At 46.4% G+C, this 8,737-nt stretch overlaps 1 non-coding gene across 1 annotated transcript; it reads right to left on the bottom strand.

The window, feature by feature from the left end:
* Positions 1-8,119: 8,119 nt before the first annotated feature.
* On the bottom strand, positions 8,120-8,192 carry TRNAV-CAC (transfer RNA valine (anticodon CAC)). Its single transcript has one exon. It is a non-coding gene; the product is annotated as a tRNA-Val (tRNA).
* Positions 8,193-8,737: the final 545 nt, after the last annotated feature.

The raw sequence follows: 8,737 nt of genomic DNA, 5'->3' as shown, positions 1-8,737 counted from the left end.
AGCAAACACTCAGTGTACCTAGTGGCATCCTATCTGTGGCTATTGGACTTTGCTATAGTCCCACTAGTGCAAAGACATTTGCAGAGCGCGTCTGCCTGCATTGCACACTCCAACTCATTATAACTAAGCCATTATACTAGCAAACACTCAGTGTACCTAGTGGCATCCTATCTGTGGCTATTGGACTTTGCTATAGTCCCACTAGTGCAAAGACATTTGCAGAGCGCGTCTGCCTGCATTGCACACTCCAACTCATTATAACTAAGCCATTATACTAGCAAACACTCAGTGTACCTAGTGGCATCCTATCTGTGGCTATTGGACTTTGCTATAGTCCCACTAATGCAAAGACATTTGCAGAGCGCGTCTGCCTGCATTGCACACTCCAACTCATTATAACTAAGCCATTAGACTAGCAATTTTTGCTGCCAGTTTAAGGCCTGTAGTTGCATTGTCATGGATATTTATTCTTTATTATTCTGCTGTTAATAAAGCTAGACCACCACTGCAATCTACACCACCTCTCAATTTTTACTATCACATTTTCAGTCCACAATCTTGTCGCAATCAACATGAGTGGCAAAATAACAGATGCTGGTGGAAAGGGGAAGAGTCGTGGTGGAAAAGGCAAAAAAGGTTTTGTCCGTGGGGAAGGTGGCAAAGCTCCATTATCCTCTGCTGAAGATAGACCCTCTACCAGCAAAAGTAAGATGTCTACTATTTACCATGGACAATCCGATGTGCTCCCTTTTTTACGGACACGAACAACAGGAAGAAAGGTAGATGATGGGCAAAAAAGGAAAATGCTTGAATGGATCTCAAGTGGTCCAACAAGTGCCCTCTCAGCCACTTCAAGTACCGCATCCAAAAAACACCAGTCCTCTGAGTTGTCATCCCAATCACACTTGATTTCTCCCAGCTCTGAAGTCTCCATCAGCCCTGCACAGTATGGTGGAACTGAGATGGCTGAGTCTGCAGAGCTGTTCATTCACACTTTAGCCTGGGAATCGGAGGTCTGCTCCCAAGCTACAGTGAGTACAGACCAGGAAATGGTCTGCAGTGATGCCCAGAACCTTTGTGACTCTGATTCAGGCCGTGAGGAACAAGTTTCTGAGCATAATGTTGACCCTTTGTCACAAACTGTAACACCTGTGGTTATAGACAATGAGGAACATTCTGATGAAGATGAGATGCAGATACCCAATTGGGATGACAACTTAAATATTCGGTCAGGGCAAGAAGAGGCTCGGTCTGAGGGGGAGAGAGTGCAAACACAACAATTGATGATGAAGTTCTAGATCCCACCTACTGTCAACCCCCAGTCAGGCACTCGAGGAGGTCAACAGAGGCGGTGGAGGAGGATGCAACCGACGATGAAGTTACCTTGCGCCTTCCTGGACAGAGTCGGAGCACTGGTAGCACGTCTACAACTGCATCCTCAGCCACCACTCTGCCTCTGAGCATTATTCGTGGTGGATCAACAGGTCGCATGGCCTCTAAGCCTTGCCTAGCCTGGTCCTTTTTTGACATAGAAAAAGATCGCCCAAATTATGTGATATGTAAACTTTGTCATGATTCTCTTAGTAGAGGTCAAAACCTCAGCAGTTTGACAACTTCTTCCATGAATCATCACATGAATAAATATCATAGGTCCTGGTGGGAAGCTCACCGTGCTGCAATGCGGCCTAGCGGAGCGAACCATCCAGCGCCTGCCCCTTCCAGTGCATCCGCGCGCTCTTCACCTTCTAGGACTGTGGGGACAGCTGTCACACCTGTTTTTCCACTCACAACTTCCACCACTGTAACCGCAACAGGCAGTTTGCTTGGTAGGTCGTCAGTTGGTTTGGAAGGGGAAACAAGTGAGTGTGTACAGCTCTCTCAGACATCGATAGCACCAACTTTGGATGAAGGCAACATCATGTCTCCGCCTGCACTTTCCTCACAAACCTGCATTTTTCCAGGGACACCCTACTCAACACCGTCTACACACAGCAGCCAGATCTCTGTCCCTCAGATGTGGTCAAATTAAAGGCCACTTCCTGCGACCCATGACAAAGCTAAGAGGTTGACTCTATCCCTCTGTAAGCTGTTGGCTACCGAAATGCTGCCTTTCCGCCTAGTGGACACACAGGATTTTAGAGACCTTATGTCTGTCGCTGTGCCCCAGTACCAGATGCCTAGTCGCCACTACTTCTCTAAGAAAGGTGTGCCCGCGCTACACCAGCATGTCGCACACAACATCACCGCTTCCTTGAGAAACTCTGTGTGTGAACGGGTGCATTTCACCACCGATACTTGGACCAGTAAGCATGGAAAGGGACATTACATGTCGCTGACTGGGCACTGGGTAACTATGGTGATAGATGGTGAAGGGTCTGCTGCACAAGTCTTGCCGTCCCCACGACTTGTGTGTCAATCCTCTATCTGTCCAAGTTCCGCCACTGCTTCTGCATCCTCCACCTCATCTGGGTCCTCCACCTCCGCCCCAAGCCTGCCTGGTCAGGCCACCAGCGTTCTCACTGCGCAGAAGGAATCACGCACCCCTCATTACTATGCTGGCAGCAGAGCGCAACAGCATCAGGCGGTCTTTAGCTTGACATGTCTTGGGAATAAGAGTCACACAGCTGAGGAGTTGTGGTCAGCTCTGCGGTCCGAGTTTAATAAATGGTTGTCTCCACTCAACCTGCAGCCTGGTAAGGCCGTGTGCGACAATGCTGCAAACCTGGGTGCGGCCCTTCGCCTGGGCAAGGTGACACACGTACCTTGTATGGCTCACGTGTTGAACCTTGTCGTCCAGCAATTTTTAACACACTATCCCGGCCTAGATGGCCTTCTGAACAGGGCACGAAAACTGTCTGCTCACTTCCGCCGTTCAAGCGCCGCAGCTGAGCGACTTGCATCGCTCCAGAAGTCTTTCGGCCTGCCGGTTCATCGCCTGAAATGCGATGTGGCGACACGCTGGAATTCAACTCTCCACATGTTACAGCGACTGTGGCAGCACCGCAGAGCCCTGGTGCAATACGTCATGACGTATAGCCTGGGCCAACGAGATGCAGAGGTGGGGCAGATCACCCTGATGGAGTGGTCTCAGATCAAGGACCTATGCACCCTTCTGCACAGTTTCGACATGGCGACGAATATGTTTAGCGCTGACAATGCCATTATCAGCATGACGATTCCAGTCATTTACATGCTGGAGCACACGCTAAACACTATTCGGAGTCAGGGGGTGGGACAACATGAAGGGGAGGAACTACAGGAGGATTCATATGCGCAAGGGACAACAACATCACCAAGGTCCAGACGTTCATCATCACCAACGCAGCAGGCATGGGACCATGGGGGACAGGGATCGACAAAGGCGCATAGTAGCAGGCGAAATGTTGAGCAAGGTGCAGGAGAACATGAAGAAATGGAGGACGAACTGTCCATGGACATGGAAGACTCAGCGGATGAGGGAGACCTTGGTCAAATTTCAGTTGAAAGAGGTTGGGGGGAGATGTCAGAGGAAGAAAGAACGGTTAGCACCTCTATGCCACAAACACAGCGTGGACTTGGTCCGCATGGCTGCGCAAGACACATGAGTGCCTTTTTGTTGCACTACCTCCAACATGACAGTCGTATTCTCAAAATTAGAAGTGATGATGACTACTGGATTGCCACACTATTAGATCCCCGGTACAAGTCCAAATTTTGTGACATAATTCCAGCCATAGAAAGGGACGCACGTATGAAGGAGTATCAGCAGAAGCTGTTACTCGATCTTAGCTCGGCTTTTCCACCAAACAACCGTGCAGGTGCAGGGAGGGAATCTCCCAGTTGTAACTTGACAAACATGGGACGGTCTCGTCATCTTCAACAGTCTACCCATACCAGTAGGACCGTATCTGGTGCTGGTAACAGCAATTTTATGGAATCTTTTCATAATTTTTTTAGACCCTCTTTTGCAAGGCCACCAGAGACAACAAGTCTGACACATAGTCAACGGCTGGAGAGGATGATACAGGAGTATCTCCAAATGAACATCGATGCCATGACTTTGCAAATGGAGCCTTGCTCCTTTTGGGCTTCAAATCTAGAAAAATGGCCAGAGCTCTCCCGTTACGCCTTGGAGATTTTGTCGTGTCCAGCTGCCAGCGTTGTCTCTGAACGTGTCTTCAGTGCTGCTGGGTGTGTGCTGACAGATAAGCGCACGCGTCTGTCCAGTGACAATGTGGACAGACTGACGTTCATCAAAATGAAAAAGTCATGGATCCAGAAGGAATTTACTACCCCTGTGTCATCCTGGAGAGAGTAAATGCTTGTGGATTTGGAATGTGCTTGATGCAAATCAAAACATCCTGTTTGCAACTAGGGCACAAGTGCTGCCACTGATGGGGTGTCTGTGTGGCCCAATTTTTGGAAAAAAGGGAGACTCCGCTTGGAGTAACCCTTGCTTGATGTGTTTTTAAAATAAGCCAAGATGAACAGAGCTGGGATCAGGAAAGACTTTGCTACCTACCCCGGTGTCATCCTGGGGACGTATAAGAATGGCGTATTTTTGAATGTGCTTGATGCAAATCTAGCTGTGAAGTGTACAACTGGGGCACAACTGCTGCCACTGAAGGGGTGGGTGTGTGTGGGGCCCAATTTTTGGAAAAAAGGGAGACTCCGCTTGGAGTAACCCTTGCTTGCTGTGTTTTTAAAAGAAGCCAAGATGAACAGAGATGGGATCAGGAAAGACTTTGCTACCTACCCCGGTGTCTGGACGTATAAGAATGGCGTATTTTTGAATGTGCTTGATGCAAATCTAGCTGTGAAGTGTACAACTGGGGCACAACTGCTGCCACTGAAGGGGTGGGTGTGTGTGGGGCCCAATTTTTGGAAAAAAGGGAGACTCGGCTTGGAGTAACTCTTGCTTGCTGTGTTTTTAAAAGAAGCCAAGATGAACAGAGCTGGGATCAGGAAAGACTTTGCTACCTACCCCGGTGTCATCCTGGGGACGGATAAGAATGGCGTATTTTTGAATGTGCTTGATGCAAATCTAGCTGTGAAGTGTACAACTGGGGCACAACTGCTGCCACTGAAGGGGTGGGTGTGTGTGGGGCCCAATTTTTGGAAAAAAGGGAGACTCCGCTTGGAGTAACCCTTGCTTGATGTGTTTTTAAAAGAAGCCAAGATGAACAGAGCTGGGATCAGGAAAGACTTTGCTACCTACCCCGGTGTCATCCTGGGGACGGATAAGAATGGCATATTTTTGAATGTGCTTGATGCAAATCTAGCTGTGAAGTGTACAACTGGGGAACAACTGCTGCCACTGAAGGGGTGGGTGTGTGTGGGGCCCAATTTTTGGAAAAAAGGGAGACTCCGCTTGGAGTAACCCTTGCTTGATGTGTTTTTAAAAGAAGCCAAGATGAACAGAGCTGGGATCAGGAAAGACTTTGCTACCTACCCCGGTGTCATCCTGGGGACGGATAAGAATGGCGTATTTTTGAATGTGCTTGATGCAAATCTAGCTGTGAAGTGTACAACTGGGGCACAACTGCTGCCACTGAAGGGGTGGGTGTGTGTGGGGCCCAATTTTTGGAAAAAAGGGAGACTCCGCTTGGAGTAACCCTTGCTTGCTGTGTTTTTAAAAGAAGCCAAGATGAACAGAGCTGGGATCAGGAAAGACTTTGCTACCTACCCCGGTGTCATCCTGGGGACGGATAAGAATGGCGTATTTTTGAATGTGCTTGATGCAAATCTAGCTGTGAAGTGTACAACTGGGGCACAACTGCTGCCACTGAAGGGGTGGGTGTGTGTGGGGCCCAATTTTTGGAAAAAAGGGAGACTCCGCTTGGAGTAACCCTTGCTTGCTGTGTTTTTAAAAGAAGCCAAGATGAACAGAGCTGGGATCAGGAAAGACTTTGCTACCTACCCCGGTGTCATCCTGGGGACGTATAAGAATGGCGTATTTTTGAATGTGCTTGATGCAAATCTAGCTGTGAAGTGTACAACTGGGGCACAACTGCTGCCACTGAAGGGGTGGGTGTGTGTGGGGCCCAATTTTTGGAAAAAAGGGAGACTCCGCTTGGAGTAACCCTTGCTTGCTGTGTTTTTAAAAGAAGCCAAGATGAACAGAGCTGGGATCAGGAAAGACTTTGCTACCTACCCCGGTGTCATCCTGGGGATGAATAAGAATGGTGTATTTTTGAATGTGCTTGATGCAAATCTAGCTGTGAAGTGTACAACTGAAGCACAACTGCTGCCACTGAAGGGGTGGGTGTGTGTGGGGCCCAATTTTTGGAAAAAAGGGAGACTCCGCTTGGAGTAACCCTTGCTTGATGTGTTTTTAAAAGAAGCCAAGATGAACAGAGCTGGGATCAGGAAAGACTTTGCTACCTACCCCGGTGTCATCCTGGGGACGGAAAAGAATGGCGTATTTTTGAATGTGCTTGATGCAAATCTAGCTGTGAAGTGTACAACTGGGGCACAACTGCTGCCACTGAAGTGGTGGGTGTGTGTGGGGCCCAATTTTTGGAAAAAAGGGAGACTCCGCTTGGAGTAACCCTTGCTTGATGTGTTTTTAAAAGAAGCCAAGATGAACAGAGCTGGGATCAGGAAAGACTTTGCTACCTACCCCGGTGTCATCCTGGGGATGGATAAGAATGGCGTATTTTTGAATGTGCTTGATGCAAATCTAGCTGTGAAGTGTACAACTGGGGCACAACTGCTGCCACTGAAGGGGTGGGTGTGTGTGGGGCCCAATTTTTGGAAAAAAAGGGAGACTCCGCTTGGAGTAACCCTTGCTTACATTGTTTTTAAAAGAAGCCAAGATGAACAGAGCTGGGATCAGGAAAGACTTTGCTACCTACCCCGGTGTCATCCTGGGGACAGATAAGAATGGCGTATTTTTGAATGTGCTTGATGCAAATCTAGCTGTGAAGTGTATAACTGGGGCACAACTGCTGCCACTGAAGGGTGGGTGTGTGTGGGGCCCAATTTTTGGAAAAAAGGGAGACTCCGCTTGGAGTCACCTTGCGGTGTTTTACATGACTTTAGAAGGGCGTGCCATGCCTATATCTGTGTGTCCTCCTCTTTTTCCTTGTCCAGCTGTTTTGTTTTCTCATCAGTATATGTCCTTGTCACTTTCCCATGTGTTTGAGTTGTTTGTCACCTTTTGGACACCTTTGAGGGTGTTTTCTAGGTGTTTTTCTGTGTTTGTGATTGCCTGCCATTGTTTCCTATGCAGTTCGAGTTCGGTTCGTCGAACGTTCGACGAGCCGAACTCCAACGGGACCTCCGTTCGGCGAACCGACCTCGAGCCGAACCGGGACCGGTTCGCTCATCTCTAGTGATGACTACTACACTATGAAACCTTCTGGAAAGTTACTGTGTATTAGCAAGCAGAGCAGAATTGTAACTGATGGGGCCTTTTTATTGCTGAAGAAAAGTGTTTTTGGTAATGAAACATATACAATTTTTATTACATATTTTACCAGTTTTATTCCTACAAAGGGATATTGCTTAAATTGAAGATTACATTGAATGTGTTACTTTTTTCTACACAGTTTAATCGTTTGCTTTTGTATTTATGGGAACTATAAATTTTGAAACAAACAGGATTGTTATAATATGGGATTATGTTTTCTGCTAAAATGTTCAATAAAAATGAAACCCAAAATCGTAGTTCTCCTTGTGATAGAAGCCAAAATGTATTGTCATTTGGCAACGAAACAAAGAATTTCATACTTTACAGGTTGATAGGAAATTACTTCAACACCGAAAACAGATTGGTTTCATTGGGTATTGAACCCAGAACGTTCTGCATATGAAGCAGACTTGATGACCACCACACTTTAAAACCTGTGATTCCTGCAAAGTAATGGCAATTAGAGACGAAATTTGACTGCCAGGAAAAAAAAAAATTCGTAGTTCTGTTGGTTATGGAAGCTAAAACATCCCGTCATTCGGCAACAAAGCCAAGAACTTCATGTATTGCAGTTGGATAGGGTATTATTTCAACACCAAGAACAGACTGGTTTTAGTGGGGATTAAACCCGGGACCTTCTGCGTGTTAAGCAGACGTGATGACCACTACACTATGAAACCTGTGAAATCCTGTTGATAGCAAATTACTTCAACAGCGAAAACGGTTTGGTTTCACTGGGGATTGAACCCAGGACCTTCTGCGTGTGAAGCAGACGTGATGACCACTACACTATGAAACCTGTGAAATCCTGCAAAGCAATGGCAATTGAAAACGAGTTTTGACCGCCAGGGGAAAAAAATTATTAGTTCTGTTGGTGATGGAAGGCAAAACATCCCATCATTCGGCAACAAAGCCAAGAACTTCATATATTGTAGTTTGATAGGGTATTATTTCAACACCAAGAACAGATTGCTTTTACTGGGGATTGAACCAGTGTTAAACAGACGTGATGACTACTACACTATGAAACCTTCTGGAAAGTTACTGTGTATTGGCAAGCAGAGCAGAATTGTAACTGATGGGGCTTTTTTATTGCTGAAGAAAAGTGTTTTTTTGGTAATGAAACATTTCCAATTTTTATTACATATTTTACCAGTTTTATTCCTACAAAGGGATATTGCATAAATTGAAGATTACATTGAATGTGTTACTTTTTTCTACACAGTTTAGTCGTTTGCTTTTGTATTTATGGGAACTATAAATTTTGAAACAAACAGGATTGTTATAATATGGGATTATGTTTTCTGCTAAAATGTTCAATAAAAAAGAAACCCAAAATCGTAG

The sequence above is a fragment of the Anomaloglossus baeobatrachus genome, chromosome 2, assembly GCF_048569485.1.
Source record: "Anomaloglossus baeobatrachus isolate aAnoBae1 chromosome 2, aAnoBae1.hap1, whole genome shotgun sequence".
NCBI lineage: Eukaryota > Metazoa > Chordata > Amphibia > Anura > Aromobatidae > Anomaloglossus > Anomaloglossus baeobatrachus.
This window is presented reverse-complemented; position numbering and strand designations above follow the sequence as displayed.